This window comes from Parasteatoda tepidariorum, chromosome 9, assembly GCF_982258835.1.
Source record: "Parasteatoda tepidariorum strain Cologne lab strain chromosome 9, Ptep-v5.0, whole genome shotgun sequence".
Lineage (NCBI taxonomy): Eukaryota > Metazoa > Arthropoda > Arachnida > Araneae > Theridiidae > Parasteatoda > Parasteatoda tepidariorum.
Genome location: NC_141763.1, coordinates 39,508,150 through 39,524,335, shown reverse-complemented (window position 1 = coordinate 39,524,335; position 16,186 = coordinate 39,508,150). Strand labels below are relative to the sequence as shown.

Here is a 16,186-nt window from a genome sequence, read left to right as displayed (position 1 = left end):
TATGCTTCATTACTTATATAGATAGCCATAATAATAAAACTGCCTTAATTCAAAACTAAGTAGGATTTAAAGAAATTCTTCTGTTCAGTGTGAAGAATTAAAATTTGCAATTGATAATGAACTTTTAAATGATATTAAACAGTTTAGGAACCATGGGTGATCTTCTTGTTGCTACTAATTTGTGCAGTGAATTTGCCTGATAATTTGGGTAGTGAGTTTGCAATTTACCTACCACTTTGTACCCATGGTTATGCCATCTTACAAAATAGGTTAAAAAAAATAAAGCAGCAATCGAGGACAAGTAGACTTATGAGAAAATTAACGTACCGATATATTTGAAAACTTAATTAACATTTATAAATTAATGTTTTCGTGAAACAAACTGAAATTTTTAATTAAGTAATGTTTTATGAATTTAGAATGTTTTTAAGCAATGTTTATATGGAGCAAATATTAGAATATTTATTAATTAATGTTTTCGTGAAGCAACAATTAGAATATTTATTAATGCTTTTATAGATTAGCAATATGAAATATTTATTAATTAATGAAATATTCTTTTTTTACATTTATTCATTACCTTACTTTGAAATATTTATTAATTATTGTTTAAATAAAGTAGCAATTGAGGACAAGTAGACTTATGAGAAAAGTAACGTACTGATATATTTGAAAACTTTACTAACATTTATAAATTAATGTTTTTCTGAAACAATTTTAAACTTTTAATTAAATAATGTTTTATGAATTTAGAATATTTTTAATTAATGTTATTATGGAGCAAAAATTAGAATATTTTTTAATTAATGTTTTCGTGAAGCAACAATTAGAATATTTATTAATGCTTTTATAGATTAGCAATAGGAAATATTTATTAATTAATGAAATATTTATTTCTTTACATTTATTCATTACCTTACTTTGAAATATTTATTAATTATTATTTAAATAAAGCAGCAATCGAGGACAAGTAGACTTATGAGAAAAGTAACGTACTGATATATTTGAAAACTTTATTAACATTTATAAATTAATGTTTTTGTGAAACAATCTGAAATTTCTAATTAAATAATGTTTTATGAATTCAGAATATTTTTAATTAATGTTTTTATGGAGCAAAAATTAGAATATTTTTTAATTAATGTCTTCGTGAAGCAACAATTAGAATATTTATTAATGCTTTTATAGATTAGGAATAGGAAATATTTATTAATTAATGAAATATTTTTTTTACATTTATTCATTACCTTACTTTGAAACATTTATTAATTATTGTTTTATGGTACTAAAATTTAAAATATTTAACTATTTTTTGTTTTTATGGAACAATAGTAATTCTTAATAAATATTTGCTTAATTAATGTTTTTTTTAAACCAAAAATTTAGGCTTTTAATGTAACAACAGTTTAAAATAGTTAATTAATCGTAACAATTTATACTTCTATTTTAAACAAATTACTGATTATATAAATTTGTACTAGTATAATTTTAAGTAGACATTTTGCAGAATAAAAAAATAATAAATAAATAAAAAAAATAATAAAGTTCGAAGATAAAACCATTCACCTTTCACTACCCCGGAACTACAAGGAAAGATAAGAACAGGTGTCAAAAAAATATATAAACCTAGACGAGAAAGAGGGTAGGGGAAAGGATAAATAAAAACCTGTCAGATTTTGAACAAATCAACCTTGGTGGCAGAATAAAAAACGATTCAATTTTCATATTTCATTTCATTTTTATATTTTACCGACAATTGCAACCCTTCAGTAAATCCTCACTTTTTACGGTTCTAAGATGTGTGAAGAGTCAGCAAGTAAAAAAAAAAGAAGAAAAAATCTAACTCAAAGAGAAAGAAATACAGAATAAGCAGGATTAAGTTCAATAATTAGCGGGAGCTTAGAACACCTCGCTTTGGCCTCACTCACAAGCCTTTCATTGAATAAGCGGATAAAAGCCGCAGTGAGGATGAACTTCATAAATAATCCCTCTCGCATCATGGATTGGTTTTTATATTATTTTTATGATCGGTCAAAGAATTTTGTTTCGTTGAGATGGCTCGTTAAGACATAGAGATGTAAAGATATAACACATTGATTAAAAAAAAAAGGAAAAGAAAAGAATTGCGTGTTAACAGTGCACGTTGTTAAGAAATTTTTAGATATGAAAACAAAAGGATTTTTATTCACTTTTTTTCTGTAATCCTCATATCCTGCTTTTGACAAGACTTCCCAAATATGTTTTTCGATGAAAGCATCAAGGCATTGTACTAATATTTTCAACCAGCAAAATTTATTACTTCTACGTGAAATTTTATTCTTAAACTTTTTTTTATGTGTATATATTTTTTAAAGATTTTTGGGGAAACAGTACTAAGCAAGTTTAAAGCTTTACCACAGGCAGCTCTTCAGAAATCTCAGTATTTCTCATTTCGGTTATAATATTAATGCTAACAAAGGACTAAGTATTTCGTGAACAGTAGCATGATGCTAAATAATTTGTAAAATATTTAATAAAAGACTCATTAGTTCTAGGTTTCGCTGTTATATATATATATATATAATAAATAAATAAATACAAGAAAACACTAAGAAAGTTAAGAAAAACAATAGGTTTCATTTATTGCGCTTAAGCTGCAAGTAAACAGCACTCATTAGATAAGTTCAAAATGAAGAATAAAACAAAGAAAAATTATAGACATATGAAAAAAAGGGGGGTGGGAAATAATAAGTAAAAAAATAACAAACAACATTTTATTTAAAAAAAAAAAAAAAAAAAAAAAAATTTATTTAAAAACCGGAAAAAAAAGATATAATCTTTTTTTCAGCCCACACGATTTTTCCGCAAAACTTCTGATTGCTTTCTGATATTGTTTTTTTTCTTCCGGTTTTTAAATTAACATTTTTTTTTTAAATAAAATGTTATTTGTTATTTTTTTACTTATTATTTCCCACTCCCCTTTTTTTCATATGTCTATAATTTTTCTTTGTTTTATTCTTCATTTTGAACTTCTATGAGGTTTGCAATTTGCATAGTTCTGAAAACAAATATTCATAAGCGATTGCTTATGAATATTTGAATGACTTGCTATAATTTAATGGACCCTTGTCATTTTTTTACAGCTTGCATGCAATTGAATGGTAAAAGAGGAGTGTGTGCGTGCAGAAGAGGGTGAATCAAAAACATTATTTTAATTCGTATTGAAATTTATATTAAATTTATATTGAAATTTATTTCATATTTTTCAATGGCGCTTAAATGTTACTCTGTTCATCAAATATCGTTAAAATTATCAGACTTTTTATACATTCATAGCCTTTATTTCAAACTCAACATAACTCTAAACATTCCTATTAAAGCATTTTCAATCTATAACGATTACGTGAAAAAACAAGACAGAAAAGTATAGGATCAAATTCACCGAAGTCGCATCAATCATATGTTCAACTCCTACATCCCAATCTGAAATATCCGTACTCGCCTCTCTTTTTCCTTTCATAAACACGTGACTTAGGGAAGCCTGCGCCACCCGCTGCGTGAAAACGTTCTGGACACGCCCCCAGAGCAAAAAATAAATAAAAGAAACAAAACGGACATTTTTTGGGGGATAGAGTTCGTGATCGGAGGAACAGCAGTTGAAGATAAAAGAAGCCGCCAGCCACGCCTACTTGACTAACCCTTGCAATTAGGATCTGACCCCTCCCTATTTCTCGTTCATTCTCAAGTCTGAATTGTTCTTTTTGAAGTGTTTATTGTTATGTAGGTTATTAAAGACTACGTTTTGTTGAACACGTCACATGGATTGAAAAGGGTTACAGTGAGAGTTGTATTGGATTGTGTTTTTCTGCAGACGACAAAACGAAAGGACTTTTTTTTATTATTATGATCGTTTTCTTTTTCGGAATTATGTATAGGTAATCAAGAATGGTCTGGTTGCATAAAAGGAAGAATAGTTGGTTTATTTTAATGTCGGCAATTTCGCCTTTTTTTTTTTATCCTTTTGAATAGGTTGTATTGGATAGTTCTTAGCCTTGTTCTATTAAATCGTCTGCGTGTAATTATGGGGAATTATAAATTGGCAGTCGTTTTTCTCCTTCATACACTACATATAGAAAAAAAAAAGTTTCAAATTGGTTTGAAGAAAGAAAATTGAATAGAAATTTCTATTAACGTTCTTTCATTAAATCCTAAACAAATTTTTTACTTTTTTTATTATTATTTTTTAATGCAATGCAACATCATGAATTATACTTTTTTTCCTCAAAAAAGTAACAAACAAAATAAAACGCAAATGATCATATGGTTAAAATTGATTGCTACTGAAATTAAATGTTTAGTTTAAAATTGTGCAACTTGTATTTCACGCAACATCATTTACTTAATAATTTATTATTAATATATGACTAAATCTTATTATTTTATGAAGAATGTCACGGTTCAGTGACAGTTACGACAATTGTGGCAATTAATGATAAGATTAAAAAAATAGTAGCTCCATTTTTACATTTTAGACAGTGTTTTCAAAACTTTCTGGTTAACTTTTTTAAACTTAAAATATCAGCTTATTCGATGTCTACTATTTGACAATTATTAGTAAGTACATTTTGAAAATGGAAAATAATCTTTAAAAAAAATTGTCCAAATAGTCCAATATTTTTTATTAGTACAACTATATTATATTTATTAAGTGACGAATACATTTTTTACCTTTCATATTCAATAAAGCCCGCTATCGAAAGTTTGCCAAATATTATGCCAAAAATAAATGTATTATTTTTTCCGTTGACCATAAAAAATTGCATTTATACTGAATTGCAAAATTTGAAGGGACCCATAAATTAATTGATAAAAATCGATTCCATAATTTTCGGTATCAGTCGACGTGAAGTAGGATAAAATTTAAATTAATTCCTTGATTATTTTTTTCCTTTGCTTCTTTTGCTCTCAATTTATTCATTTAGATTTCCTGCCTCCAAATGCACCAAAAATATTTTAATATATTTTTCTTACTTTTTTTTGTTATCACGAAAGTTGTCATTTAAATTCTGTAATTTTTTTTTAATCGTGGAAAAAAAAACTGAAGTTCATCTTATTATTAATCATTAAAATTTTAAAAAGATGTAATCTCGAACTCTATTAAATCAAGCTTATTCGAATATACTAAAAGGAAACACAAGGAATTCTATTAATAAGACTAAAACTGTTCTGGTACGCATTGAAATGTGGAAAAAGCTCCTTATTTAAATGAATTTGTCTCTAATAATTTTCAAGAATTAATTATTCTACTTACTGTTTGATGTTATTATGCTATCAAACATCAGAATGGAAATGGTAGAACTCGGATAAAATTCGAATAAATTTTTTAAAAAAAATGTTTGATTTTAATTAAAATTAAATTTGTAGTCCCATTTTAACAAGAATTATTTTTCCGCCTTTAATTAATGAATAAAAACTTTTTACCTCCTCTTGATTAAAAATAAGATTTAGCTCTTAAATAATGCATTACTTTACGAACGCATTCTATTCAAAGCATCTGCCCGGAAGACACTTCGTGATGTTGCCATCTTTAGTATCGAAATTTAAGGAGAAAAATGAATTACACAAGCAAGGAAAGACCGATAGTTGCAGTCACGATTAGAAACTAACCAAAGTAAAATAAAAATGAATGAACATGAGGAAGGAGGGAAGCACCGTCTAGGAAGAAAAAAAAATGAGAAAGGGTACATTTAATGCGCGAGTAATAACCAGCAAGTTTAAGGGCTATACTATTATATAGCAAGAGTAAATGGAGTCGTCTTACCACAATGACAGCTTTGTCTCTGATGATACGGAGGTATGTAAAAATGGAGTAATGATAGCATCGCACGCAAAGAACAAGGTGTTCGTTTTCTGTATCTGATTTTTTTATTACACGTTCGAAATGTATGATATAACCGCCCGTTTTTGACCTAGATCAACATTTAGAAACCGATATTAATTTAAATCTTTTGCATGAGTTAATTGATAGTTCCACATCATTTTTGTTAACATTATCTTGTGTTATGATATTGGTTTGAAAGTGTATTTTGTTAAGGGATAAAACTTAATAAAATTTTTATGCCACTGACTGGTTATGTAAGGTAGAATTTTAATGATGCTAAATTGAGGACAAACTTTACCTTTTATCTTTTAGCTAAAATAATAATCTTTTGCACAGCATACAAAGTATTGTTGTGAAATATTATGCAACTTTCATATGTTTTGTTTTATTTTTAAAAAAAATCTATGATAAGAAAAGGAAGAGAAAGAAAATAAAGCAAAAGAAAATAAAACAACTTGTAACCGAAAAAATATTATTTTAAAGTACATGCAAATTTCTTACAAAGTATTTAAAATCAAATTAAATCTCTAAAAAATGAAAAAGGAGTCGGGGATAATGGCGTTTGCCTTCCTATGTGGTGAGCCAAGTTCAAATCACAGCGGTGACTGATCGATAAGAATTTCGCCTCCGGCTCTCTCAGACCATAGTGCTGACGCAAAATATCCTCAGTGGTAGCCGGATCATGGGTTAGAATCACTTTATCGCCTGGTTAACCATGGGAGATTTTCGTGATTTTTCTTTCCATGTAACACAAATACGGGTTCATTCAATCAAGAAGTCCCCCATTGAGGCTAGCTTGTCCCAATGCTGGATTCAGGTGTTTGTTTGTTTTCTGAGTTGAGCTCAAAATTGCAAGCTACGAAGTTGAACGTTGATAGTCGTAAAGTCAAAATTGGGTCGGTTCTTCAACGACTGTTATAAAATATGAAATAATAAAAAAACGAATTTACTTTTTTCAAAACAATCTATTTATAAATGGTGAATTTAAAAAAAAAAAATTGTTTTCTTCTTTTCAATGTTAAACTTTTCAAACTGTTTTTGAACTAAATATGAATTAAAGCACAGATTTGGGATGTAAATTGCGCAGAAAACAGCAATGTTTTAAATACTATAATATTTGGTCAATGTATGAACCTAAGCACTCATTTTAAAACTATCACTCCCAATTGCGTTGTGTTTTGATTTCCAAAATAAATGAACAAGTTAATTAACATGAATATCGATATAAGTCGATAAAAAATTTTGATTTTAAATAAAATGCACAATAATTTTTTACTAAGTAAAACAGATATAAAAATAATTGCGCAAAAATTATTAATAATAAAATTTAAAAAAAATAGAAAAATTATCAGGAAGAAAATTAAACTGAAAAATCTGTGCATATTTTCAATATGCAAATCTTTTCTTGTTTCTCTAAGTGTTTTCTCTTGTTTCTCTAAGTTCTTAGGTTTACTTCGAAAGTTCCAGCAACAGAATCTTGGGTCGGGACCCATGGAGGCCTCTGGTTTAAAGTGGTACTATTGCATATCTAATAAACGAAAAAATTCCCTCTTTTTTTCGTATTTGCACTTTCATTTTAAAGTTTTTGGATTAAAAAAAAAAAAAACTATTTACGCATAGATAAATTTATTGAAGAAAAAAAAAACCGCGGCATTTGAAGTGAAAGACCTATTTTGTAATACCTCTAGGAGCGATTATTCTTTCAATTTGGCATCATTTTGGGATCAAGAAAGGAAGAAAGAAGACAGAAAAAGAATACTTTTGGCGGCGTCTTTATGAGCCTCAAAGGTCCTATGAATCTCTCTCCGTCTTATCAAGCTTATTCCTCGAGGCCCTGCAGAAAGTTTAAAGAGCGAGACGACGTTAAAATTGCCACTTCAAATGATTGTGACATGGTCCTCAGATTGCTGAGACGCAGATTTCAAATGGTGGTTTTATTCAATGATTGAGATTTCGCCGATGGGCAATGTACCAAATTTATTGTGTCATTCGTCAAACAATAATCTTTTACTTTGATTTTGATAGTCTACGGTGGTTTTTTAAATCGAGACAGAAAATTGTGGCTTAAATGCCCTTATTCGATGTAATTCATTTAGAGTTTTACTTCCTTTTATATCCTATAATAGAGTTTTATTTTAATTAATTTTTTTTCTTTCAATTCTAAGTTTCAATCACTTCCATAAAAATTATAATCTACGTTTACAGAAACTGGAAAATTATGCCCGCGTTAAATGTCTTTATAGAACTAACAACTGCTTGAAATTAAATTGCATAATCATTAATCATTGAAGTTAAAACATATTTCTTTCTCAAATTAAACATTGTGTCTTGAATAAAACAACAAAAATTCATACACTCTCTTTACAAATAAATAATAATTTTTTTAAAAAAAACAAAATATAAATTTGTTGAGTTTTTAAGATGATTTACGAGCATGTTAGCTAATAACGTAACTAGTATATCATAATACGATTAAATAAAATATTCTGTGAAAATTACAGTGTATTAAAATTATTATGAAACATCGGATATTATTCGGAGGGTTAAAAACAATAATGAACTTGACCATTCAATTAAAATAACGAATAAAAACAAACATCACTCTATAAAATATTATTCTATTCCTAAAATCGGTGGGAGCTGTAGCTCCGTAAAAGAAGAAAAAAACGGATATTATTCTTGGGTTGAAACATAAACATTTTAGCATTCGCAAATGCATGATTCCCACAGAAAAAAATTATAATATAAATTGTTTGAGACAAATCGATATTTCAAAATTGAAATTTTTCCAAAAAAAATTTTTTTTTTACACTTATTTAGTACAATATGAAAGAAAATCCACCCTACTAATAATTAAATTAAATGAATAAAATAAAAAAAAAACTCTGTAATAAACAAGTCCAGGAAACAAAATATTTTTTCAAGGATATGCAACTCAAATAGAAAAGGGTGATATTTCATTCTTTAATTGAGATACTTTCCATGTTCTTATATACAATATTTATTCTTAGCTTTTATAACTCTTAATTTAAATGCTCTTAATTTGAATAAAAATTACTACATTCTTTCTCTTTTTTTTTCATGTTTTCAATGAATGGAACGGAACTGAACTGAGCTTTCTAACTAAACATTCGTCATTTGCTAAATAAAAACAGGTGAAAATCAGACGCTTTCATGCATAGTTCGATCTTTAACATTACATCCAATCAATTTTAGCTTCATGACCGTCATTTTCCAAATTTAATTTGAAAACCAAAACTAATTGCTTGAACACAGTTAAAGTTACAGCGATAAGTATTGCTGACAGATACACTTGCAGAACGCGTTTCTCAAAGAGACGGAACGGAACAGTGTAATGCTACCCTACGCAAATCGATTTTTTCCGAATGTCAGTGAAAATCCTACTTCAATAATTCGATTACGCAGACGATCTATTAAAGCTTCTCTTGAGTCATTTTTTCTCAAGCTTCAGAAACAAAAGCAAACACGTTTGCAACGCCCTCTGGGTATACACGATTCGTTTTGAGGATGGAAGAAAAGATGAAAAACAACGGATTAATGTTAATTACAATAGTAGTCAAGACATATTGGTTTACTACAGGCGGGGTTGAGGAATTAAAACATGTGAGAGGGGTAAAATTCCGGGTGGTCCGCACTATGTTGGGCTATAAATCTTTCAGACGCGTGACTTTGGGTGCCAGATATAACAATAAAAGTAATAAGTAAAAGTCGCGTGCCAGGTTAAATTACACTTTGAAGGTGTTGGAATGTTTGATCTCTAAGCTTTTCCTGCTCAATATATTACTTTTTTTTCTTTTTAGAAAATTTTAGAACATTGCAATTAGTTCTCAAACTAAGTTTTTCAAACGATTTTACTCATGTTCAAGAAAAATTGTTCTTAAGTTCCTTTATTTTATTTTGTAAACGAAGTTATTGAACCAAGAATTAATATTTAGTAAAATGTCTAAATTATTATTATTTTTTTCTAAAATATCATTTTGTGTTTAAATATTCATATTAAGGGGGCAACGATTTTACTTTAGGGCTTTGTCGAACTTTAAAGCTTTGTCGAATTATCATTTAATAAGTATTTACTATATTCATAAAAATTAAATCAGAATAATTATAATATTCATAAACATTATCAATAATAGAATGAATATCGTATGAAATAGCGCTTTTTGCGAATAATATGCTATTTTCATAATAGCTGTAAGTTTGCAACAGTTATTCATTTTAAGTCAAGTTCAGCCAATTTATAGCTAATGCTGCCCTCTATGCTTATTGTGAAAATGGCATAAAACGTCAATATGGAATGAAAGTTACAGTTTTTGTGAAAATAAAAAGCGTTTGCTGTCTAAATTTTTAATGTATAAGAACTTATTGGGTTGACAGTTCAACGGCGGTCATAAAATAAAATGTGTAAGAACTTACTCCAATGCAGCATTACCCGGACGCATCTTTTTCTAAATCAGACATCATTTAGCACTCTAAACCACAATCGAATTTCGACAATTAACAATAGCGCCTATCTCTTACTCCTTCTCCGGCAAAATCACTTACGCGCAATGCTGTTCCTTAACATAACCTGAATCACCTTCCTGAGTTTCATCTGAAATATAAATATTCAAATAAAAATCATAATGGAAAAAGTTGATAAGATGGCGTTCACAACTTTATTAAACAATAGATTTGATATGTTATAATAAAAAGAGTTTGTATTTAAAATTATTAGACCGCAGTTATGCAGACATCGTAGCATTACTTAAGAGACTCATTCTTATAAATGGAATATATTTCTTTTAAATATGCCATTGAATAAGAAGTAGAATGCAGAACAATCAAGGGTGGTGAAAATGGTCATCTGCTAAGGGCTCTAAGAGGCTTCAAACTGGTGATATTCAAAAAAAATTTTTAATAATTTAAAATTTTCAATTTTTTAAAATTGCGCAGCATTTATAATTAAAATACCTCTTTAGTTTCATCATAACGATGAAATGTGAAAGAAGGCAATAGTATCCTTCTGTCTTGGGAAGAAAAAAAAACTTCAATCAAAATTATATAATCAGAAAAAATAAGATTTATTAAAAAAAAATTAAATGGTTATTTAAACAGGGACCTTAGAATGCAAAATTTTTCTAAAAGACAAATTTTTTGTACATGAAACATGAAAATTAAACGATAGTTCATAAAATTTGAAGGATGGAAAAAAAATTTTACAAATTAAATTCGAGAATTTTTTTTTTTAAAGATAAAAGTGAAAATCTTAGATCCTAAGTGATTATATCCTAAACACACCACAGAAGATGAATACTTTTTGTCAAATGTTTTTTTTATTATTTTTTTTTTAGCATTGATTTAACTTAGCTCGGTTTTTCATTAAAATGATAATGTTTTTATTTTATAATTTTCATACGACGATTATTACGGTGTCTTAATTTTATGTTTTGACTTAGTTTTTTTAGAACTATTCTAAAATATATTTTAATGATCACAATTGACTTAGATGAGAATGACTTTTAGAACTGGTAAAAACTACTTTTTCATTTTCATAACATTAATATTTTTATGAATTATTTATATTAATTTAAAAAATTCCCATTTAAAGTAATCAATTCTGAAATTAAAGTGAACCACTTCTGCAGATGAAAATGTAAATTAAAATGCTATAATTTAAGAGAAAAAAACTAATTTCATTTTTAAATCACCACATTTATTGAAAACGTTCCGTTTATTATTAATACAGTTTTTATTAAATCTCTTTTAGATCTGTGATGTGGAGATTTTGTAATAGAAATTACAACCACTTTCCAACTAGCCAGTGCACTCAAATCTCTTTTGGCATCACAATGCTAAGTGGCGATGAAGGTTTTAAATGGTATCATTATAGCTACAGGAAGACTATTATCACCAAACAAAATTTTTCCAAATTTTCGATTACCTTCCGAATAACTTAGACCTTCTAATTTCAGCTGTAGTTCTGTGTCTAAGAACAATATAAGTTTTAATCTTTTCCTGTCCACTACAAGCAAAATTTGTTTCGATTATCGTTTCTGGAATTTATCGCTTCATGAATATTCTAACCACTTTTTAATAAGCAGGTGTGTTTAAATTTTAACTGGAATTTTGCATTGGATGACAATATAAGTATCAATCGTTTTCTGAACAGTTACAAACTAAATTGTTCTAGCTATTTCAACGTCTAAGAGAACTTAATGCCCATCGAAATTTTGATCTCCTTCCACTAAGCTACCGTGCTCAGAATTTCAACTAGTGCATGGTGCTACACAATTTAATATTTTTTTTTGAGCTGTATAGCTACAAATTTATACAGCTCAAAAAATTTAGCCAAAATTGAGATTAAAAAAAAATTATTTTGATAATTTTTCATCTGGGTGGAAAAATGTCGCCAAAATTATTTGTCAGTTCTAAAGCCCGGATAATTCTTCACCGCAAGTATATATAGTTTAAGGCACTTAAACCGTGAAGAAAGTGTGTTTGGCGAAAAAATTCGAAAAACCATGTTAAAAAGGGCAAACTATAATTAAGGTTTTTGCAAAAATTGTAAGAACGAACCACAAAGAGCGTCAACATTTTTATTCCTTTCAAATGTAAAGACACGAAATTACTTTAACTCTTTCTGAAACTGATTTGGATTCGATGCCAAAATCGCATTTCGCAAATTAGTGGAAACATTTGACACAGTTGACTCGGTATCTCCTGGCATGAAGCTACCAATTGCTGTTTAACAAATTTGACGACTTATCTGCCAGTTATTGGAGAAGAAGCTCGTGATTTTACTCTATCTTTGATGGTGAATGAAAGTTATTAAAATTGCAAATGAAAGTTGTGAGCTCCAAAAGTTACAGTTAAAATTGCAAAAGTGACAATAAAAAAGTTAAAATTGCAACTGAAATTTATATATTTGGAACAATGATTACATATTAAAATTTTTTGTAAGTTTCATCCGTAAAAATAAAAACGAATGGAAATCATAATTAAATTTTATTGGAATCAGAAGTTATACTATACATTGGCACTAAAATTAATAACAGTCCGGAATATTTCTTGCACATCAGAAAGTTTTACACACAAAAAAGGAGAAATGTCATGTCATAAAAGTTCATCATGATTATACCTTTTGGAAATAAAATAAAGTTTACTTTTTTAAATAGCATTTTTTTAAATTGAATTTTTTTTTAAAATTAAAGCACATAACAGATGAGAGTTTAGCACTTGTATTTCTAATTGCTTGTTAATAAATCAAAACAAATATACAAATTGGATTTATTATTTATTGAAACTCTTGTTGTGTTCACCATTTCCTTAGAGAAAAAAAAAGAAAAAAAAGAAGATGAAAAAAACGCCTCAGAAACCTTAAGGTACTTTAGAAATTTTCTTATTGCTTAAAAAGGGATATTTTAGATTATAATTTATATATAAAAAAAAATATTTAATCAGATTATTCAATCTTTTATTTATTAACTAATTTTCGTCTAAAATTTTTTTATTTTTAATACTTTTCTCAGTTTTCCTTCGTTTCACTTTTCTGCGAATCAAATTGTTAAATAATAGTTAATAGTCATGAATTATAAAAGGCAATGTAACTTTCTGCAACCGTTTACAATCGGGTTAAAAATATATAAATTAATTAATCAATTTTACAGAGAGACATGTCTGTTGTTGGCGAAAAAGTGCGCATTATATTAAATAAGAGTTCTAAATGATGTCTGATTTAAAAAGGTTCATAAAATTTAGCAAAAACTGAGAGTAAGAAAATAAATTACGAAAAAATAAATTAAGAAAAAATATGAATAAAATATAAATGAAATGTTTAAAAGTATAAAATAGCAATTTATTTTGATTATTTTATTAATATATTTATTTATTTATTTAAATATTATTTGTTTATAGTGTGATTTTTTCTCAATGAACCTTTATGCGTTTGATAAGTTTACATTCTTTGAACCAAAATTGGTAAAATAGACCAAAAGAAGACCAATATTAATAGGAAATATGGGACATTATATATATTCAGAACATGAGCAAAATTTTTCTGATTTCTCACGCCTTTACTATTAACGAACTTACAAAATAATAAATAAAGTAGTCTGACTAATGTTTAATAATAAATAATTTCTGTTAAATTAGATCATACATTACTTAATTTAATTATTTTTTTAAAAAAAATCTTATTTTACTGCTTGGTTTTTTTCTTTTTTCCAATCAACTTTAAGACTTAAATGAATATGCTAAGTATTCATTTTCGCTATTCTTTGATGCAAAAGGGGTCAAATAGGCCAAAAGAATTAAAAGGCAGCCAGACTGACTATAAAGGTTACCGCAAAACAGAGGAATCATCATTAGTTTGAACAGCAGAAAAAGAACACCGTTTACAGACGTGCGACCCCTTGTGAAATTCGAGCCAAGGGTGGCGCGATTTGCACGAAACTCATTAACTGAGGGTTAAATTTAATGAATTTCGAAAGTGTTCTCACTTATTTTTTGTATGAAGTAGATTGTAATGTTTTATGTTGTAGGTCAAGAATAATTTATTTTTTTATACCCTCTGACAAACATGAATATTGTAATAGGATATCAGGTTGGTTATGAAATTTGGCGCAGTAATGGAGTTAAACGTATCTGTTTTCACTGTTTGGCGAAGCTTTTGTCTCAATTATTTCAGACGATTTAAAAAAGATATAATGTAATATCTGTTTCGTTGATAAATGATTCTAAATGACTGGAATGTTTCGAAATTGACTTGTAAAAGGAGAGGGAAACGTTGATGTTAATAGCTAATTTACTTAATTCTAAATTTTAAATGCTTATGTTTAATAATACATTTAACTGAAAATCGGATGTGCCACTCCTGTTTTTAATCTTAAGCCACTCCTGGTTAATATAATTAAAATTAATACATTGCGTGCGAAGAAAGATATGTTTATGGATAAAAAAGATATCAGAAGATGGAAAATAATTGAGTTACAATTTTTTTTACTCGATAATTAAATGAATCGTTAAGTTCTTTTTATTGTTTTGTATTAAATTTTTTTGTCCTCAGTAAAATTGGTGCCTGCCTTTATCGACAAAAATTACTTATATCTCTTTACGCCAGGTGGCTCATGAGGCTACAAATTTGGCGTGCCATTGCTGCCGGTCCGTGACTTGCAATCCCCCAACTTAGCCATACCAAGTTGTATCCTTTCTTTATTATCATTTATCTGATGGTTAGTTTCCGCCGGCCTCTTTTTCGTTTTCCATCTAGAGCCCATGCCAAAGCCGTTCTAGTCAACACAAATGAAGTTATTGTAAAATGTTTAGTATAAAACATTACGTTAAAAAATGAATAAAATTATTTTCGTCGATTTAAAAAAGGTATATAGTGAGCCCCACTTAAAAGAATACCATTGGTTCTAGTCAAGCCAACTGTATCAAAATGAGGTTTTATCTATAAATTTCTAAGATGGTTTATATAAGCATTTCATTCAAGTGTCTCATCACTTTGGATTGCATCGATATCTATCATCCATGTGTGTGGCGCACTCATAAATGAAAATTCCTAAGCATACAGTTTGCCAAAGAAAGAGACACAGTCCTTTATAATAGCGAAGTGTTGCTTGCAAGACAAGCGTGAGGTCCACGTGGCCAAGAAGATTCTTGTCACACAAAGATTGGCTTGTTCTTTATCTGTGTTCCTCGGTTATTGTGACAGAGTGCGGATTACTACAATTTGTCACAAAAGTGACGACGCGGAACCCTCTTCTCATAAGATTCGATTTGTCACTGAAATTTAAGCATGGTGTCTGGGATGAGGAGTTTGTGTAATGCTTTTTGGACCACAAAGATGAGCTATAGGAGGATTCTTAGAAGAAAATAATATGGCCAAAAAGAGATTTGTTATTATTGAAGAAAAAAAAATCGCTAATAGGTTAAGTATCAGACAAATAAGTGTTCATGGATTCATATCGTAAATGCTTTACATAGGTTTAGACTTAGTCTTATAGAAAATAAAATTCTTTATAAAAACGTGCAATAAATTTTCACAGATTTTTTCTTCTTCTTCTATTACATTAGAGCTGTAAGGTTTACAAAAAAATAACTGCAATGTTTCCCGGCTTTGGTACAATTGCTGCGTAACTACCACTATAAATATTAAATACCAATTCACTAATTATATAAGACATGTTAACTTAAGTCTATTTTGAGGTATTTTTTGCTAAATGAAGGTTGACATGGTCGATTTAAACATCCCCAAAATGGTGACCCGGACGTGATATGAACTTGCTAACATTGATGGATGGTTCACATTAAACAATTGATTTG

General features: G+C 28.3%; 1 protein-coding gene across 2 annotated transcripts in view; it reads left to right on the top strand.

The window, feature by feature from the left end:
• LOC107436125 (protein gooseberry) overlaps positions 1-16,186 on the top strand; it is an 86,393-nt gene that overhangs the window by 50,582 nt on the left and 19,625 nt on the right. The window lies entirely within an intron of this gene.